This window comes from Pleurodeles waltl, unplaced genomic scaffold, assembly GCF_031143425.1.
Source record: "Pleurodeles waltl isolate 20211129_DDA unplaced genomic scaffold, aPleWal1.hap1.20221129 scaffold_72, whole genome shotgun sequence".
NCBI classification, from domain to species: Eukaryota; Metazoa; Chordata; class Amphibia; order Caudata; family Salamandridae; genus Pleurodeles; species Pleurodeles waltl.
The window spans coordinates 855,533-876,444 of NW_027150393.1; the positions used below are offsets into that span (position 1 = coordinate 855,533).

Genomic DNA, 20,912 nt, shown 5'->3' on the forward strand with positions numbered 1-20,912 from the left:
GCTCGATCAGGCGAGATTTATAGTAGTGGCTCATAGGCCTGAAACACTCACCTGGGAGACGCGGGGTGGCTGATTTCCCGGAATGGCCCTTGATGGGGAAATCACCTCCTTTCCCCCGCCTCATTTCAGAATTGTGTGCAAGTCGCAAGATAGTGTTCAGGGGTTCATGGGTACTGCCTACTCCCAGCTGCCTCTCTGTCTTCTTCATGTAAATTGCAAGTCACGAGGAGGCACAATTGCCAATATGCTCCGCCCACCTAACCAAGAAACCCAGTTTGAGCTTGTCTGCCTGTGTTGTTGCAGGGGCAGTGTCTTCTTTGCCCAAAAGGTGGCAGGAGAGACTCACTTCAAACGATAGAATCAACTGCTTAAGTAGAAACCAGCATGGTAGTTACTGTCATAAAGTGCAGCTCTAACAGAAGGTGTGCCTGAGATGCCCCTTCCAGTAATACACAGAATTTTGATTGAGGGCCCAGCCGATGGGTTGGTGGATTTCTCCTCACATGCCACAGCAGCTTCCAAAGATAGTGGTGTGAGGAGCTGGCTGTGCAAGCAGAGCAAGATTTAAGGTAAGAAAACACACGTGTTAGGAGTGGGATTTGAACCCACGCCTCCATGAAGAGACCAGAAGGCTCAGCTTCACTGAAGATCAAGCTCTCTTGAGTCTGGCACCTTAGACCACTCGGCCATCCTGACAGCCAAAACATTGTGCAGGTCTGACTCTTCAGTCTGCACTTGTTGATGCTGCCGCTTGCTATGTTCCTATCAAAGTCACACCTTTAAAGGCCCCACAATATAACATGGCCAAGAAAAGAAAAAAAAAACAGAACAAGAAACAAGGCACATGCACGACCACCGAGGGATGCAGATAACTTTTTATCGTCCTGCAATAGTAAAGCACATTTTACACAGGTCACAAGTTTTTAAAGGTCATTTCTGTCTAAGTGTGCATTGAGAGAGACTGAGGTTTTAGTGAGCAAACACAAAAGCTACTGCTGTCCAGTGTCGAACCGGAGACCTTTTGCGCGTGAGGCAAATGTGATAACCACTACACTACAGAAACAAGCTTGCTGGCTTGACTGAAGGAGCACAGTTCCCCTCATATGTTTGCCCGATTTCCTCTATACTTGATCAGCAGTTGCTCAGAATGCGAGGGGTAAGTGTGAAAATTGCAGCGGTGTCAGCCAGCATGCATACACTCAGACGTCTTGAAAAGTCACAGCTGCGGGCAGAGACAGACAAATATCTGATGCCTAAATACCAGGAACGCAAGCCTGTGAAATCATCACACAGGGCGCACTGAGAGCAAGCAGGAAGGAAGCCAAGGCATTGTAATCCATTTTTCGCCTGAGGCAAAAAATATGTTTTGCGCAACAATGCTTCGAGTGGAATGAGAAATGTTGAGGGGTTGTGTATTTTGAGCAGGATTTGATTGTTTTCCGCTAAAATGGGCTCGTCCGGGATTTGAACCCGGGACCTCTCGCACCCGAAGCGAGAATCATACCCCTAGACTAACGAGCCTGGGCACAGAAGCGCTACGGCTCCCACTCTGCTCCGAGGGTTGGTGGCAGAGAGTGGGAGACTTCATCCCAAAGCAAGAAACGCCACATGGTGCTCTCTTCTGCAGTATGACTAGAGTCATTTGCATGGTTGTCATCGAACATGACATAAAAAGCCTCTATCCTTTAGACATTTTGTCCCAGATTTACAAGAAAATGACTGAGCGCGACGCTGTGCCAAATTTGCAAGCCCCACGCTCCGTCATTTTCAAAATGCAGGGAAGCGCCGTATTTAGTAGAATACAGCGCACCCCTGTGCTTCCCCCTGCGCCAGCTCTAAATTAGCTGCTGAGCGCCAACGCAGCCGTTCTTGCACCATGGTACAAGGATGACTGCGTTGAGGGGGAAATTGTTTTTGTGCAGGAAGGGATACCTTCCTGGCCCAAAGAAAAATCTTCAATGGTGATTTGCTCTTACTTCTATGTGTGCTGCAGAATGCAGCACACATAGAAAGAGAAAAAACGAGGAGAAATGAAAACATTTCTCCTCAGTGCGCCACTCTAACGATACCCCTGGGATGGCGTTGGATTTTGGCGCTGACGCAGATTTACGACAACTCCTAAATCTGGAGCAGCATCAAAATGCTATGGTGTTGCTGTGGCACACTCACAGCAACACCCATTGCACGCCCCTTCCAGGGAAAGCGCTGAATGCTAAGGTGCCTTATTTACAAGGTGGTGTTAAGCCACAAAAAGTGGCTGAACGCCATCTTGTAAATACCTCGCAGTGCATAGTGCCACCGGGGCGTCACTAAAAGTGATGCTCCGTTGGCGATTGGGCCTTGTAAGTCTGGCACCTTATTTGCTCAAGGTGTGTGTTCTTGGTGAGGGCAGGAAAGCTATTTTCGCTCTCATACCTTCCTTCCTTGGCTGGCTTGAATGCGGTAGGCTCAGGCTTCAATGCAAAGGTCAAACAGTGAGCAACTGACTGACGTAAGCTGGCGCAACTCCTCTTGGTGAGCTGTGACAGATGCCCCAGGAGCGTAGTACCTCACGATGGTGAGGGATAGACACAGTCTCTTTTATCTCAGCTTGCCTGTCAGCTGAGTCAGGAAATGCAAATACTGGGAAAAAGCCCAGCGACTTGCTGTTTTTGCTTGGCTTCGAACCAGGGACCTTTTGCATGTGAGGTGCGCATGATAACCACTACACTACACAAACAGACACGCTTGCTGGTTTGCTTCATGTGGCTATGCATTGTACTGGAACCACCACACTATGGAAACAGACACACCTGCTTGCTTTATGTGGCTCTGCATTGGACTGGGATGCAAGGACTGAGGGCCAATGTTCATGACGCTCAAAGCTGAGCCTTCCGGAACACGATCTCTTGCCTTGGAAGAAAGGAACTGGCATCACTTTCATTCCAAGAGGTGATTTCAGAACTGGACCCGAAATTACCATGGAGAAGCACTGTGCATTTAATGTTCCTATGAGCACTGCTGCTCCAGCACAGAAAAGCAGTTGCAAAGAAATCCCGCATACCTTCATGATGCTGAACAGTCTCAACGCAGGTATAAAGCATGTATTGCATTGCAACATGACATCTTACAAGAGTGAAAAGCAGAAATACTCCTGTTTAAAACACAGACTGAACCTATAAAGGTAAGGGTTTGTCTGGGATTTGAACCAAGGTCCTCTCACACCCGAAGCGAGAATCATACCCCTACACCAACTAGACTGCTGCTGCAGAGGCATTTGAAACATCTTCTGAAGCGTCTTTCAGTAAAGCAGGGCCATTTGGAGGCTCTCTCTCTAAGCGTGCCATAGCAATTGATGTTTTCTGTCAAGGATTTTTTGTTTGTCTCTAGCAAGGAAAGAGGTAGTCAAGATGCCCTGTGCCAGTGAGCTGAACTAGAGCACTGATGTGAAAAGCAGACCCTTTCTGATAGCTGTAACCCTCTGCAAGTCCTGGACCCTTGCACCTTAGACTTCCAGACCAGAAGCACTGAAGAGCCTTCTAGCTCTTGAGCCAGAGAAGCATGCCTCTTGGATTCAAGCACACTTGCTCACTCAGCGCTCGATCAGGCGAGATTTATAGTAGTGGCTCATAGGCCTAAAACACTCACCTGGGAGACGCGGGGTGGCTGATTTCCCGGAATGGCCCTTGATGGGGAAATCACCTCCTTTCCCCCGCCTCATTTCAGAATTGTGTGCAAGTCGCAAGACAGTGTTCAGGGGTTCATGGGTACTGCCTACTCCCAGCTGCCTCTCTGTCTTCTTCATGTAAATTGCAAGTCACGAGGAGGCACCATTGCCAATATGCTCCGCCCACCTAACCAAGAAACCCAGTTTGAGCTTGTCTGCCTGTGTTGTTGCAGGGGCAGTGTCTTCTTTGCCCAAAAGGTGGCAGGAGAAACTCACTTCAAACGATAGAATCAACTGCTTAAGTAGAAACCAGCATGGTAGTTACTGTCATAAAGTGCAGCTCTAACAGAAGGTGTGCCTGAGATGCCCCTTCCAGTAATACACAGAATTTTGATTGAGGGCCCAGCCGATGGGTTGGTGGATTTCTCCTCACATGCCACAGCAGCTTCCAAAGATAGTGGTGTGAGGAGCTGGCTGTGCAAGCAGAGCAAGATTTAAGGTAAGAAAACACACCTGTTAGGAGTGGGATTTGAACCCACGCCTCCATGAAGAGACCAGAAGGCTCAGCTTCACTGAAGATCAAGCTCTCTTGAGTCTGGCACCTTAGACCACTTGGCCATCCTGATAGCCAAAACATTGTGCAGGTCTGACTCTTCAGTCTGCACTTGTTGATGCTGCCGCTTGCAATGTTCCTATCAAAGTCACAGCTTTAAAGGCCCCACAATATAACATGGCCAAGAAAAAAAAAAAACAGAACAAGAAACAAGGCACATGCACGACCACCGAGGGATGCAGATAACTTTTTATCGTCCTGCAATAGTAAAGCACATTTTACACAGGTCACAAGTTTTTAAAGGTCATTTCTGTCTAAGTGTGCATTGAGAGAGACTGAGGTTTTAGTGAGCAAACACAAAAGCTACTGATGCCCAGTGTCGAACCGGGGACCTTTTGCGTGTGAGGCAAAAGTGATAACCACTACACTACAGAAACAAGCTTGCTGGCTTGACTGAAGGAGCACAGTTCCCCTCATATGTTTGCCCGATTTCCTCTATACTTGATCAGCAGTTGCTCAGAATGCGAGGGGTAAGTGTGAAAATTGCAGCGGTGTCAGCCAGCATGCATACACTCAGACGTCCTGAAAAGTCACAGCTGCGGGCAGAGACAGACAAATATCTGATGCCTAAATGCCAGGAACGCAAGCCTGTGAAATCATCACACAGGGCGCACTGAGAGCAAGCAGGAAGGAAGCCAAGGCATTGTAATCCATTTTTCGCCTGAGGCAAAAAATATGTTTTGCGCAACAATGCTTCGAGTGGAATGAGAAATGTTGAGGGGTTGTGTATTTTGAGCAGGATTTGATTGTTTTCCGCTAAAATGGGCTCATCCGGGATTTGAACCCGGGACCTCTCGCACCCGAAGCGAGAATCATACCCCTAGACCAACGAGCCTTGGCACAGAGGCACTACGGCTCCCACCCTGCTCCGAGGGTTGGTGGCAGAGAGTGGGAGACTACATCCCAAAGCAAGAAACGCCACATGGTGCTCTCTTCTGCAGTATGACTAGAGTCATTTGCATGGTCGTCATCGAACATGACATAAAAAGCCTTTATCCTTTAGACATTTTGTCCCAGATTTACAAGAAAATGACTGAGCGCGACGCTGTGCCAAATTTGCAAGCCCCACGCTCCGTCATTTTCAAAATGCAGGGAAGCGCCGTATTTAGTAGAATACAGAGCACCCCTGTGCTTCCCCCTGCGCCAGATCTAAATTAGCTGCTGAGCGCCAACGCAGCCGTTCTTGCACCATGGTACAAGGATGACTGCGTTGAGGGGGAAATTGTTTTTGTGCAGGAAGGGACACCTTCCTGGCCAAAAGAAAAATCTTCAATGGTGATTTGCTCTTACTTCTATGTGTGCTGCAGAATGCAGCACACATAGAAAGAGAAAAAACGAGGAGAAATGAAAACATTTCTCCTCAGTGCGCCACTCTAACGATACCCCTGGGATGCCGTTGGATTTTGGCGCTGACGCAGATTTACGACAACTCCTAAATCTGGAGCAGCATTAAAATGCTATGGTGTTGCTGTGGCACACTCACAGCAACACCCATTGCACGCCCCTTCCAGGGAAAGCGCTGAATGCTAAGGTGCCGTATTTACAAGGTGGTGTTAAGCCACAAAAAGTGGCTGAACGCCATCTTGTAAATACCGCGCAGTGCATAGTGCCACCGGGGCGTCACTAAAAGTGATGCTCTGTTGGCGATTGGGCCTTGTAAGTCTGGCACCTTATTTGCTCAAGGTGTGTGTTCTTGGTGAGGGCAGGAAAGCTATTTTCGCTCTCATACCTTCCTTCCTTGGCTGGCTTGAATGCGGTAGGCTCAGGCTTCAATGCAAAGGTCAAACAGTGAGCAACTGACTGACGTAAGCTGGCGCAACTCCTCTTGGTGAGTTGTGACAGATGCCCCAGGAGCATAGTACCTCACGATGGTGAGGGATAGACACAGTCTCTTTTATCTCAGCTTGCCTGTCAGCTGAGTCAGGAAATGCAAATACTGGGAAAAAGCCCAGCGACTTGCTGTATTTGCTTGGCTTCGAACCAGGGACCTTTTGCATGTGAGGTGCGCATGATAACCACTACACTACACAAACAGACACACTTGCCGGTTTGCTTCATGTGGCTATGCATTGTACTGGAACCACCACACTATGGAAACAGACACACCTGCTTGCTTTATGTGGCTCTGCATTGGACTGGGATGCAAGGACTGAGGGCCAATGTTCATGACGCTCAAAGCTGAGCCTTCCGGAACACGATCTCTTGCCTTGGAAGAAAGGAACTGGCATCACTTTCATTCCAAGAGGTGATTTCAGAACTGGACCCGAAATTACCATGGAGAAGCACTGTGCATTTAATGTTCCTATGAGCACTGCTGCTCCAGCACAGAAAAGCAGTTGCAAAGAAATCTCGCATACCTTCATGATGCTGAACCGTCTCAACGCAGGTATAAAGCATGTATTGCATTGCAATATGACATCTTACAAGAGTGAAAAGCAGAAATACTCCTGTTTAAAACACAGACTGAACCTATAAAGGTAAGGGTTTGTCTGGGATTTGAACCAAAGTCCTCTCACACCCGAAGCGAGAATCATACCCCAACACCAACTAGACTGCTGCTGCAGAGGCATTTGAAACATCTTCTGAAGCGTCTTTCAGGAAAGCAGGGCCATTTGGAGGCTCTCTCTCTAAGCGTGCCATAACAATTGATGTTTTCTGTCAAGGATTTTTTGTTTGTCTCTAGCAAGGAAAGAGGTAGTCAAGATGCCCTGTGCCAGTGAGCTGAACTAGGGCACTGATGTGAAAAGCAGACCCTTTCTGGTAGTTGTAACCCTCTGCAAGTCCTGGACCCTTGCACCTTAGACTTACAGACCAGAAGCACTGAAGGGCCTGCTAGCTCTTGAGCCAGAGAAGCATGCCTCTTGGATTCAAACACACTTGCTCGATCAGGCTCGATCAGGCGAGATTTATAGTAGTGGCTCATAGGCCTGAAACACTCACCTGGGAGACGCGGGGCGGCTGATTTCCCGGAATGGCCCTTGATGGGGAAATCACCTCCTTTCCCCCGCCTCATTTCAGAATTGTGTGCAAGTCGCAAGACAGTGTTCAGGGGTTCATGGGTACTGCCTACTCCCAGCTGCCTCTCTGTCTTCTTCATGTAAATTGCAAGTCACGAGGAGGCACCATTGCCAATATGCTCCGCCCACCTAACCAAGAAACCCAGTTTGAGCATGTCTGCCTGTGTTGTTGCAGGGTCAGTGTCTTCTTTGCCCAAAAGGTGGCAGGAGAGACTCACTTCAAACGATAGAATCAACTGCTTAAGTAGAAACCAGCATGGTAGTTACTGTCATAAAGTGCAGCTCTAACAGAAGGTGTGCCTGAGATGCCCCTTTTAGTAATACACAGAATTTTGATTGAGGGCCCAGCCGATGGGTTGGTGGATTTCTCCTCACATGCCACAGCAGCTTCCAAAGATAGTGGTGTGAGGAGCTGGCTGTGCAAGCAGAGCAAGCTTTAAGGTAAGAAAACACACCTGTTAGGAGTGGGATTTGAACCCACGCCTCCATGAGGAGACCAGAAGGCTCAGCTTCACTGAAGATCAAGCTCTCTTGAGTCTGGCACCTTAGACCACTCGGCCATCCTGACAGCCAAAACATTGTGCAGGTCTGACTCTTCAGTCTGCACTTGTTGATGCTGCCGCTTGCAATGTTCCTATCAAAGTCACAGCTTTAAAGGCCCCACAATATAACATGGCCAAGAAAAAAAAAAAAACAGAACAAGAAACAAGGCACATGCACGACCACCGAGGGATGCAGATAACTTTTTATCGTCCTGCAATAGTAAAGCACATTTTACACAGGTCACAAGTTTTTAAAGGTCATTTCTGTCTAAGTGTGCATTGAGAGAGACTGAGGTTTTAGTGAGCAAACACAAAAGCTACTGCTGCCCAGTGTCGAACCGGGGACCTTTTGCGTGTGAGGCAAATGTGATAACCACTACTCTACAGAAACAAGCTTGCTGGCTTGACTGAAGGAGCACAGTTCCACTCATATGTTTGCCCGATTTCCTCTATACTTGATCAGCAGTTGCTCAGAATGCGAGGGGTAAGTGTGAAAATTGCAGCGGTGTCAGCCAGCATGCATACACTCAGACGTCCTGAAAAGTCACAGCTGCGGGCAGAGACAGACAAATATCTGATGCCTAAATGCCAGGAACGCAAGCCTGTGAAATCATCACACAGGGCGCACTGAGAGGAAGCAGGAAGGAAGCCAAGGCATTGTAATCCATTTTTCGCCTGAGGCAAAAAATATGTTTTGCGCAACAATGCTTCGAGTGGAATGAGAAATGTTGAGGGGTTGTGTATTTTGAGCAGGATTTGATTGTTTTCCGCTAAAATGGGCTCGTCCGGGATTTGAACCCGGGACCTCTCGCACCCGAAGCGAGAATCATACCCCTAGACCAACGAGCCTGGGAACAGAAGCGCTACGGCTCCCACCCTGCTCCGAGGGTTGGTGGCAGAGAGTGGGAGACTACATCCCAAAGCAAGAAACGCCACATGGTGCTCTCTTCTGCAGTATGACTAGAGTCATTTGCATGGTCGTCATCGAACATGACATAAAAAGCCTCTATCCTTTAGACATTTTGTCCCACATTTACAAGAAAATGACTGAGCGCGACGCTGTGCCAAATTTGCAAGCCCCACGATCCGTCATTTTCAAAATGCAGGGAAGCGCCGTATTTAGTAGAATACAGCGCACCCCTGTGCTTCCCCCTGCGCCAGCTCTAAATTAGCTGCTGAGCGCCAACGCAGCCGTTCTTGCACCATGGTACAAGGATGACTGCGTTGAGGGGGAAATTGTTTTTGTGCAGGAAGGGACACCTTCCTGGCCAAAAGAAAAATCTTCAATGGTGATTTGCTCTTACTTCTATGTGTGCTGCAGAATGCAGCACACATAGAAAGAGAAAAAACGAGGAGAAATGAAAACATTTCTCCTCAGTGCGCCACTCTAACGATACCCCTGGGATGGTGTTGGATTTTGGCGCTGACGCAGATTTACGACAACTCCTAAATCTGGAGCAGCATCAAAATGCTATGGTGTTGCTGTGGCACACTCACAGCAACACCCATTGCACGCCCCTTCCGGGGAAAGCGCTGAATCCTACGGTGCCGTATTTACAAGGTGGTGTTAAGCCACAAAAAGTGGCTGAACGCCATCTTGTAAATACCGCGCAGTGCATAGTGCCACCGGGGCATCACTAAAAGTGATGCTCCGTTGGCGATTGTGCCTTGAAAGTCTGGCACCTTATTTGCTCAAGGTGTGTGTTCTTGGTGAGGGCAGGAAAGCTATTTTCGCTCTCATACCTTCCTTCCTTGACTGGCTTGAATGCGGTAGGCTCAGGCTTCAATGCAAAGGTCAAACAGTGAGCAACTGACTGACGTAAGCTGGCGCAACTCCTCTTGGTGAGCTGTGACAGATGCCCCAGGAGCGTAGTACCTCACGATGGTGAGGGATAGACACAGTCTCTTTTATCTCAGCTTGCCTGTCAGCTGAGTCAGGAAATGCAAATACTGGGAAATAGCCCAGCGACTTGCTGTTTTTGCTTGGCTTCGAACCAGGGACCTTTTGCATGTGAGGTGCGCATGATAACCACTACACTACACAAACAGACACACTTGCCGGTTTGCTTCATGTGGCTATGCATTGTACTGGAACCACCACACTATGGAAACAGACACACCTGCTTGCTTTATGTGGCTCTGCATTGGACTGGGATGCAAGGACTGAGGGCCAATGTTCATGACGCTCAAAGCTGAGCCTTCCGGAACACGATCTCTTGCCTTGGAAGAAAGGAACTGGCATCACTTTCATTCCAAGAGGTGATTTCAGAACTGGACCCGAAATTACCATGGAGAAGCACTGTGCATTTAATGTTCCTATGAGCACTGCTACTCCAGCACAGAAAAGCAGTTGCAAAGAAATCTCGCATACCTTCATGATGCTGAACCGTCTCAACGCAGGTATAAAGCATGTATTGCATTGCAACATGACATCTTACAAGAGTGAAAAGCAGAAATACTCCTGCTTAAAACACAGACTGAACCTATAAACGTAAGGGTTTGTCTGGGATTTGAACCAAGGTCCTCTCACACCCGAAGCGAGAATCATACCCCTATACCAACTAGACTGCTGCTCCAGAGGCATTTGAAACATCTTCTGAAGCGTCTTTCAGAAAAGCAGGGCCATTCGGAGGCTCTCTCTCTAAGCGTGCCATAGCAATTGATGTTTTCTGTCAAGAATTTTTTGTTTGTCTCTAGCAAGGAAAGAGGTAGTCAAGATGCCCTGTGCCAGTGAGCTGAACTAGGGCACTGATGTGAAAAGCAGACCCTTTCTGGTAGTTGTAACCCTCTGCAAGTCCTGGACCCTTGCACCTTAGACTTCCAGACCAGAAGCACTGAAGGGCCTGCTAGCTCTTGAACCAGAGAAGCATGCCTCTTGGATTCAAGCACACTTGCTCACTCAGCGCTCGATCAGGCTCGATCAGGTGAGATTGATAGTAGTGGCTCATAGGCCTGAAACACTCACCTGGGAGACGCGGGGTGGCTGATTTCCCGGAATGGCCCTTGATGGGGAAATCACCTCCTTTCCCCCGCCTCATTTCAGAATTGTGTGCAAGTCGCAAGACAGTGTTCAGGGGTTCATGGGTACTGCCTACTCCCAGCTGCCTCTCTGTCTTCTTCATGTAAATTGCAAGTCACGAGGAGGCACCATTGCCAATATGCTCCGCCCACCTAACCAAGAAACCCAGTTTGAGCTTGTCTGCCTGTGTTGTTGCAGGGGCAGTGTCTTCTTTGCCCAAAAGGTGGCAGGAGAGACTCACTTCAAACGATAGAATCAACTGCTTAAGTAGAAACCAGCATGGTAGTTACTGTCATAAAGTGCAGCTCTAACAGAAGGTGTGCCTGAGATGCCCCTTCCAGTAATACACAGAATTTTGATTGAGGGCCCAGCCGATGGGTTGGTGGATTTCTCCTCACATGCCACAGCAGCTTCCAAAGATAGTGGTGTGAGGAGCTGGCTGTGCAAGCAGAGCAAGATTTAAGGTAAGAAAACACACCTGTTAGCAGTGGGATTTGAACCCACGCCTCCATGAAGAGACCAGAAGGCTCAGCTCCACTGAAGATCAAGCTCTCTTGAGTCTGGCACCTTAGACCACTCGGCCACCCTGACAGCCAAAACATTGTGCAGGTCTGACTCTTCAGTCTGCACTTGTTGATGCTGCCGCTTGCAATGTTCCTATCAAAGTCACAGCTTTAAAGGCCCCACAATATAACATGGCCAAGAAAAAAAAAAAAAACAGAACAAGAAACAAGGCACATGCACGACCACCGAGGGATGCAGATAACTTTTTATCGTCCTGCAATAGTAAAGCACATTTTACACAGGTCACAAGTTTTTAAAGGTCATTTCTGTCTAAGTGTGCATTGAGAGAGACTGAGGTTTTAGTGAGCAAACACAAAAGCTACTGCTGCCCAGTGTCGAACCGGGGACCTTTTGCGTGTGAGGCAAATGTGATAACCACTACACTACAGAAACAAGCTTGCTGGCTTGACTGAAGGAGCACAGTTCCCCTCATATGTTTGCCCGATTTCCTCTATACTTGATCAGCAGTTGCTCAGAATGCGAGGGGTAAGTGTGAAAATTGCAGCGGTGTCAGCCAGCATGCATACACTCAGACGTCCTGAAAAGTCACAGCTGCGGGCAGAGACAGACAAATATCTGATGCCTAAATGCCAGGAATGCAAGCCTGTGAAATCATCACACAGGGCGCACTCAGAGCAAGCAGGAAGGAAGCCAAGGCATTGTAATCCATTTTTCGCCTGAGACAAAAAATATGTTTTGCGCAACAATGCTTCGAGTGGAATGAGAAATGTTGAGGGGTTGTGTATTTTGAGCAGGATTTGATAGTTTTCCGCTAAAATGGGCTCGTCTGGGATTTGAACCCGGGACCTCTCACACCCGAAGCGAGAATCATACCCCTAGACCAACGAGCCTGGGCACAGAAGCGCTACGGCTCCCACCCTGCTCCGAGGGTTGGTGTCAGAGAGTGGGAGACTACATCCCAAAGCAAGAAACGCCACATGGTGCTCTCTTCTGCAGTATGACTAGAGTCATTTGCATGGTCGTCATCGAACATGACATAAAAAGCCTCTATCCTTTAGACATTTTGTCCCAGATTTACAAGAAAATGACTGAGCGCGACGCTGTGCCAAATTTGCAAGCCCCACGCTCCGTCATTTTCAAAATGCAGGGAAGCGCCGTATTTAGTAGAATACAGCGCACCCCTGTGCTTCCCCCTGCGCCAGCTCTAAATTAGCTGCTGAGCGCCAACGCAGCCGTTCTTGCACCATGGTACAAGGATGACTGCGTTGAGGGGGAAATTGTTTTTGTGCAGGAAGGGACACCTTCCTGGCCAAAAGAAAAATCTTCAATGGTGATTTGCTCTTACTTCTATGTGTGCTGCAGAATGCAGCACACATAGAAAGAGAAAAAACGAGGAGAAATGAAAACATTTCTCCTCAGTGCGCCACTCTAACGATACCCCTGGGATGGCGTTGGATTTTGGCGCTGACGCAGATTTACGACAACTCCTAAATCTGGAGCAGCATCAAAATGCTATGGTGTTGCTGTGGCACACTCACAGCAACACCCATTGCACGCCCCTTCCAGGGAAAGCGCTGAATGCTACGGTGCCGTATTTACAAGGTGGTGTTAAGCCACAAAAAGTGGCTGAACGCCATCTTGTAAATACCGCGCAGTGCATAGTGCCACCGGGGCGTCACTAAAAGTGATGCTCCGTTGGCGATTGGGCCTTGTAAGTCTGGGACCTTATTTGCTCAAAGTGTGTGTTCTTGGTGAGGGCAGGAAAGCTATTTTCGCTCTCATACCTTCCTTCCTTGGCTGGCTTGAATGCGGTAGGCTCAGGCTTCAATGCAAAGGTCAAACAGTGAGCAACTGACTGACGTAAGCTGGCGCAACTCCTCTTGGTGAGCTGTGACAGATGCCCCAGGAGCGTAGTACCTCACGATGGTGAGGGATAGACACAGTCTCTTTTATCTCAGCTTGCCTGTCAGCTGAGTCAGGAAATGCAAATACTGGGAAAAAGCCCAGCGACTTGCTGTTTTTGTTTGGCTTCGAACCAGGGACCTTTTGCATGTGAGGTGCGCATGATAACCACTACACTACACAAACAGACACACTTCCCGGTTTGCTTCATGGGGCTATGCATTGTACTGGAACCACCACACTATGGAAACAGACACACCTGCTTGCTTTATGTGGCTCTGCATTGGACTGGGATGCAAGGACTGAGGGCCAATGTTCATGACGCTCAAAGCTGAGCCTTCCGGAACACGATCTCTTGCCTTGGAAGAAAGGAACTGGCATCACTTTCATTCCAAGAGGTGATTTCAGAACTGGACCCGAAATTACCATGGAGAAGCACTGTGCATTTAATGTTCCTATGAGCACTGCTGCTCCAGCACAGAAAAGCAGTTGCAAAGAAATCTCGCATACCTTCATGATGCTGAACCGTCTCAACGCAGGTATAAAGCATGTATTGCATTGCAACATGACATCTTACAAGAGTGAAAAGCAGAAATACTCCTGTTTAAAACACAGACTGAACCTATAAAGGTAAGGGTTTGTCTGGGATTTGAACCAAGGTCCTCTCACACCCGAAGCGAGAATCATACCCCTATACCAACTAGACTGCTGCTGCAGAGGCATTTGAAACATCTTCTGAAGCGTCTTTCAGAAAAGCAGGGCCATTCGGAGGCTCTCTCTCTAAGCGTGCCATAGCAATTGATGTTTTCTGTCAAGGATTTTTTGTTTGTCTCTAGCAAGGAAAGAGGTAGTCAGGATGCCCTGTGCCAGTGAGCTGAACTAGGGCACTGATGTGAAAAGCAGACCCTTTCTGGTAGTTGTAACCCTCTGCAAGTCCTGGACCCTTGCACCTTAGACTTCCAGACCAGAAGCACTGAAGGGCCTGCTAGCTCTTGAGCCAGAGAAGCATGCCTCTTGGATTCAAGCACACTTGCTCACTCAGCGCTCGATCAGGCTCGATTTATAGTAGTGGCTCATAGGCCTGAAACACTCACCTGGGAGACGCGGGGTGGCTGATTTCCCGGAATGGCCCTTGATGGGGAAATCACCTCCTTTCCCCCGCCTCATTTCAGAATTGTGTGCAAGTCGCAAGATAGTGTTCAGGGGTTCATGGGTACTGCCTACTCCCAGCTGCCTCTCTGTCTTCTTCATGTAAATTGCAAGTCACGAGGAGGCACAATTGCCAATATGCTCCGCCCACCTAACCAAGAAACCCAGTTTGAGCTTGTCTGCCTGTGTTGTTGCAGGGGCAGTGTCTTCTTTGCCCAAAAGGTGGCAGGAGAGACTCACTTCAAACGATAGAATCAACTGCTTAAGTAGAAACCAGCATGGTAGTTACTGTCATAAAGTGCAGCTCTAACAGAAGGTGTGCCTGAGATGCCCCTTCCAGTAATACACAGAATTTTGATTGAGGGCCCAGCCGATGGGTTGGTGGATTTCTCCTCACATGCCACAGCAGCTTCCAAAGATAGTGGTGTGAGGAGCTGGCTGTGCAAGCAGAGCAAGATTTAAGGTAAGAAAACACACGTGTTAGGAGTGGGATTTGAACCCACGCCTCCATGAAGAGACCAGAAGGCTCAGTTTCACTGAAGATCAAGCTCTCTTGAGTCTGGCACCTTAGACCACTCGGCCATCCTGACAGCCAAAACATTGTGCAGGTCTGACTCTTCAGTCTGCACTTGTTGATGCTGCCGCTTGCTATGTTCCTATCAAAGTCACACCTTTAAAGGCCCCACAATATAACATGGCCAAGAAAAGAAAAAAAAAACAGAACAAGAAACAAGGCACATGCACGACCACCGAGGGATGCAGATAACTTTTTATCGTCCTGCAATAGTAAAGCACATTTTACACAGGTCACAAGTTTTTAAAGGTCATTTCTGTCTAAGTGTGCATTGAGAGAGACTGAGGTTTTAGTGAGCAAACACAAAAGCTACTGCTGCCCAGTGTCGAACCGGAGACCTTTTGCGCGTGAGGCAAATGTGATAACCACTACACTACAGAAACAAGCTTGCTGGCTTGACTGAAGGAGCACAGTTCCCCTCATATGTTTGCCCGATTTCCTCTATACTTGATCAGCAGTTGCTCAGAATGCGAGGGGTAAGTGTGAAAATTGCAGCGGTGTCAGCCAGCATGCATACACTCAGACGTCTTGAAAAGTCACAGCTGCGGGCAGAGACAGACAAATATCTGATGCCTAAATACCAGGAACGCAAGCCTGTGAAATCATCACACAGGGCGCACTGAGAGCAAGCAGGAAGGAAGCCAAGGCATTGTAATCCATTTTTCGCCTGAGGCAAAAAATATGTTTTGCGCAACAATGCTTCGAGTGGAATGAGAAATGTTGAGGGGTTGTGTATTTTGAGCAGGATTTGATTGTTTTCCGCTAAAATGGGCTCGTCCGGGATTTGAACCCGGGACCTCTCGCACCCGAAGCGAGAATCATACCCCTAGACCAACGAGCCTGGGCACAGAAGCGCTACGGCTCCCACTCTGCTCCGAGGGTTGGTGGCAGAGAGTGGGAGACTACATCCCAAAGCAAGAAACGCCACATGGTGCTCTCTTCTGCAGTATGACTAGAGTCATTTGCATGGTTGTCATCGAACATGACATAAAAAGCCTCTATCCTTTAGACATTTTGTCCCAGATTTACAAGAAAATGACTGAGCGCGACGCTGTGCCAAATTTGCAAGCCCCACGCTCCGTCATTTTCAAAATGCAGGGAAGCGCCGTATTTAGTAGAATACAGCGCACCCCTGTGCTTCCCCCTGCGCCAGCTCTAAATTAGCTGCTGAGCGCCAACGCAGCCGTTCTTGCACCATGGTACAAGGATGACTGCGTTGAGGGGGAAATTGTTTTTGTGCAGGAAGGGATACCTTCCTGGCCCAAAGAAAAATCTTCAATGGTGATTTGCTCTTACTTCTATGTGTGCTGCAGAATGCAGCACACATAGAAAGAGAAAAAACGAGGAGAAATGAAAACATTTCTCCTCAGTGCGCCACTCTAACGATACCCCTGGGATGGCGTTGGATTTTGGCGCTGACGCAGATTTACGACAACTCCTAAATCTGGAGCAGCATCAAAATGCTATGGTGTTGCTGTGGCACACTCACAGCAACACCCATTGCACGCCCCTTCCAGGGAAAGCGCTGAATGCTAAGGTGCCGTATTTACAAGGTGGTGTTAAGCCACAAAAAGTGGCTGAACGCCATCTTGTAAATACCGCGCAGTGCATAGTGCCACCGGGGCGTCACTAAAAGTGATGCTCCGTTGGCGATTGGGCCTTGTAAGTCTGGCACCTTATTTGCTCAAGGTGTGTGTTCTTGGTGAGGGCAGGAAAGCTATTTTGGCTCTCATACCTTCCTTCCTTGGCTGGCTTGAATGCGGTAGGCTCAGGCTTCAATGCAAAGGTCAAACAGTGAGCAACTGACTGACGTAAGCTGGCGCAACTCCTCTTGGTGAGTTGTGACAGATGCCCCAGGAGCATAGTACCTCACGATGGTGAGGGATAGACACAGTCTCTTTTATCTCAGCTTGCCTGTCAGCTGAGTCAGGAAATGCAAATACTGGGAAAAAGCCCAGCGACTTGCTGTATTTGCTTGGCTTCGAACCAGGGACCTTTTGCATGTGAGGTGCGCATGATAACCACTACACTACACAAACAGACACACTTGCTGGTTTGCTTCATGTGGCTATGCATTGTACTGGAACCACCACACTATGGAAACAGACACACCTGCTTGCTTTATGTGGCTCTGCATTGGACTGGGATGCAAGGACTGAGGGCCAATGTTCATGACGCTCAAAGCTGAGCCTTCCGGAACACGATCTCTTGCCTTGGAAGAAAGGAACTGGCATCACTTTCATTCCAAGAGGTGATTTCAGAACTGGACCCGAAATTACCATGGAGAAGCACTGTGCATTTAATGTTCCTATGAGCACTGCTGCTCCAGCACAGAAAAGCAGTTGCAAAGAAATCTCGCATACCTTCATGATGCTGAACCGTCTCAACGCAGGTATAAAGCATGTATTGCATTGCAACATGACATCTTACAAGAGTGAAAAGCAGAAATACTCCTGTTTAAAACACAGACTGAACCTATAAAGGTAAGGGTTTGTCTGGGATTTGAACCAAGGTCCTCTCACACCCGAAGCGAGAATCATACCCCTACACCAACTAGACTGCTGCTGCAGAGGCATTTGAAACATCTTCTGAAGCGTCTTTCAGGAAAGCAGGGCCATTTGGAGGCTCTCTCTCTAAGCGTGCCATAACAATTGATGTTTTCTGTCAAGGATTTTTTGTTTGTCTCTAGCAAGGAAAGAGGTAGTCAAGATGCCCTGTGCCAGTGAGCTGAACTAGGGCACTGATGTGAAAAGCAGACCCTTTCTGGTAGTTGTAACCCTCTGCAAGTCCTGGACCCTTGCACCTTAGACTTACAGACCAGAAGCACTGAAGGGCCTGCTAGCTCTTGAGCCAGAGAAGCATGCCTCTTGGATTCAAACACACTTGCTCGATCAGGCTCTATCAGGCGAGATTTATAGTAGTGGCTCATAGGCCTGAAACACTCACCTGGGAGACGCGGGGTGGCTGATTTCCCGGAATGGCCCTTGATGGGGAAATCACCTCCTTTCCCCCGCCTCATTTCAGAATTGTGTGCAAGTCGCAAGACAGTGTTCAGGGGTTGATGGGTACTGCCTACTCCCAGCTGCCTCTCTGTCTTCTTCATGTAAATTGCAAGTCACGAGGAGGCACCATTGCCAATATGCTCCGCCCACCTAACCAAGAAACCCAGTTTGAGCATGTCTGCCTGTGTTGTTGCAGGGGCAGTGTCTTCTTTGCCCAAAAGGTGGCAGGAGAGACTCACTTCAAACGATAGAATCAACTGCTTAAGTAGAAACCAGCATGGTAGTTACTGTCATAAAGTGCAGCTCTAACAGAAGGTGTGCCTGAGATGCCCCTTTTAGTAATACACAGAATTTTGATTGAGGGCCCAGCCGATGGGTTGGTGGATTTCTCCTCACATGCCACAGCAGCTTCCAAAGATAGTGGTGTGAGGAGCTGGCTGTGCAAGCAGAGCAAGCTTTAAGGTAAGAAAACACACCTGTTAGGAGTGGGATTTGAACCCACGCCTCCATGAGGAGACCAGAAGGCTCAGCTTCACTGAAGATCAAGCTCTCTTGAGTCTGGCACCTTAGACCACTCGGCCATCCTGACAGCCAAAACATTGTGCAGGTCTGACTCTTCAGTCTGCACTTGTTGATGCTGCCGCTTGCAATGTTCCTATCAAAGTCACAGCTTTAAAGGCCCCAAATTATAACATGGCCAAGAAAAAAAAAAAAAACAGAACAAGAAACAAGGCACATGCACGACCACCGAGGGATGCAGATAACTTTTTATCGTCCTGCAATAGTAAAGCACATTTTACACAGGTCACAAGTTTTTAAAGGTCATTTCTGTCTAAGTGTGCATTGAGAGAGACTGAGGTTTTAGTGAGCAAACACAAAAGCTACTGCTGCCCAGTGTCGAACCGGGGACCTTTTGCGTGTGAAGCAAATGTGATAACCACTACTCTACAGAAACAAGCTTGCTGGCTTGACTGAAGGAGCACAGTTCCACTCATATGTTTGCCCGATTTCCTCTATACTTGATCAGCAGTTGCTCAGAATGCGAGGGGTAAGTGTGAAAATTGCAGCGGTGTCAGCCAGCATGCATACACTCAGACGTCCTGAAAAGTCACAGCTGCGGGCAGAGACAGACAAATATCTGATGCCTAAATGCCAGGAACGCAAGCCTGTGAAATCATCACACAGGGCGCACTGAGAGCAAGCAGGAAGGAAGCCAAGGCATTGTAATCCATTTTTCGCCTGAGGCAAAAAATATGTTTTGCGCAACAATGCTTCGAGTGGAATGAGAAATGTTGAGGGGTTGTGTATTTTGAGCAGGATTTGATTGTTTTCCGCTAAAATGGGCTCGTCCGGGATTTGAACCCGGGACCTCTCGCACCCGAAGCGAGAATCATACCCCTAGACCAACGAGCCTGGGCACAGAAGCGCTACGGCTCCCACCCTGCTCCGAGGGTTGGTGGCAGAGAGTGGGAGACTACATCCCAAAGCAAGAAACGCCACATGGTGCTCTCTTCTGCAGTATGACTAGAGTCATTTGCATGGTCGTCATCGAACATGACATAAAAAGCCTCTATCCTTTAGACATTTTGTCCCACATTTACAAGAAAATGACTGAGCGCGACGCTGTGCCAAATTTGCAAGCCCCACGATCCGTCATTTTCAAAATGCAGGGAAGCGCCGTATTTAGTAGAATACAGCGCACCCCTGTGCTTCCCCCTGCGCCAGCTCTAAATTAGCTGCTGAGCGCCAACGCAGCCGTTCTTGCACCATGGTACAAGGATGACTGCGTTGAGGGGGAAATTGTTTTTGTGCAGGAAGGGACACCTTCCTGGACAAAAGAAAAATCTTCAATGGTGATTTGCTCTTACTTCTATGTGTGCTGCAGAATGCAGCACACATAGAAAGAGAAAAAACGAGGAGAAATTAAAACATTTCTCCTCAGTGTGCCACTCTAACGATACCCCTGGGATGGCGTTGGATTTTGGCGCTGACGCAGATTTACGACAACTCCTAAATCTGGAGCAGCATCAAAATGCTATGGTGTTGCTGTGGCACACTCACAGCAACACCCATTGCACGCCCCTTCCGGGGAAAGCGCTGAATCCTACGGTGCCGTATTTACAAGGTGGTGTTAAGCCACAAAAAGTGGCTGAACGCCATCTTGTAAATACCGCGCAGTGCATAGTGCCACCGGGGCATCACTAAAAGTGATGCTCCGTTGGCGATTGGGCCTTGTAAGTCTGGCACCTTATTTGCTCAAGGTGTGTGTTCTTGGTGAGGGCAGGAAAGCTATTTTCGCTCTCATACCTTCCTTCCTTGGCTGACTTGAATGCGGTAGGCTCAGGCTTCAATGCAAAGGTCAAACAGTGAGCAACTGACTGACGTAAGCTGGCGCAACTCCTCTTGGTGAGCTGTGACAGATGCCCCAGGAGCGTAGTACCTCACGATGGTGAGGGATAGACACAGTCTCTTTTATCTCAGCTTGCCTGTCAGCTGAGTCAGGAAATGCAAATACTGGGAAAAAGCCCAGCGACTTGCTGTTTTTGCTTGGCTTCGAACCAGGGACCTTTTGCATGTGAGGTGCGCATGATAACCACTACACTACACAAACAGACACACTTGCTGGTTTGCTTCATGTGGCTATGCATTGTACTGGAACCACCACACTATGGAAACAGACACACCTGCTTGCTTTATGTGGCTCTGCATTGGACTGGGATGCAAGGACTGAGGGCCAATGTTCATGACGCTCAAAGCTGAGCCTTCCGGAACACGATCTCTTGCCTTGGAAGAAAGGAACTGGCATCACTTTCATTCCAAGAGGTGATTTCAGAACTGGACCCGAAATTACCATGGAGAAGCACTGTGCATTTAATGTTCCTATGAGCACTGCTACTCCAGCACAGAAAAGCAGTTGCAAAGA

The 20,912-nt window shown here is 48.4% G+C and overlaps 6 non-coding genes across 6 annotated transcripts; all 6 read right to left on the reverse strand.

The window, feature by feature from the left end:
- Positions 1 to 1,449: 1,449 nt before the first annotated feature.
- On the reverse strand, positions 1,450 to 1,521 carry TRNAP-CGG (transfer RNA proline (anticodon CGG)). The gene has a single exon. It is a non-coding gene; the product is annotated as a tRNA-Pro (tRNA).
- A 3,501-nt stretch (positions 1,522 to 5,022) lies between these two features.
- Positions 5,023 to 5,094, reverse strand: TRNAP-CGG (transfer RNA proline (anticodon CGG)). The gene has a single exon. It is a non-coding gene; the product is annotated as a tRNA-Pro (tRNA).
- A 3,501-nt stretch (positions 5,095 to 8,595) lies between these two features.
- TRNAP-CGG (transfer RNA proline (anticodon CGG)) lies at positions 8,596 to 8,667 on the reverse strand. Its single transcript has one exon. It is a non-coding gene; the product is annotated as a tRNA-Pro (tRNA).
- Positions 8,668 to 12,180: 3,513 nt separating this feature from the next.
- On the reverse strand, positions 12,181 to 12,252 carry TRNAP-CGG (transfer RNA proline (anticodon CGG)). Its single transcript has one exon. It is a non-coding gene; the product is annotated as a tRNA-Pro (tRNA).
- A 3,504-nt stretch (positions 12,253 to 15,756) lies between these two features.
- Positions 15,757 to 15,828, reverse strand: TRNAP-CGG (transfer RNA proline (anticodon CGG)). The gene has a single exon. It is a non-coding gene; the product is annotated as a tRNA-Pro (tRNA).
- Positions 15,829 to 19,330: 3,502 nt separating this feature from the next.
- Positions 19,331 to 19,402, reverse strand: TRNAP-CGG (transfer RNA proline (anticodon CGG)). Its single transcript has one exon. It is a non-coding gene; the product is annotated as a tRNA-Pro (tRNA).
- Positions 19,403 to 20,912: the final 1,510 nt, after the last annotated feature.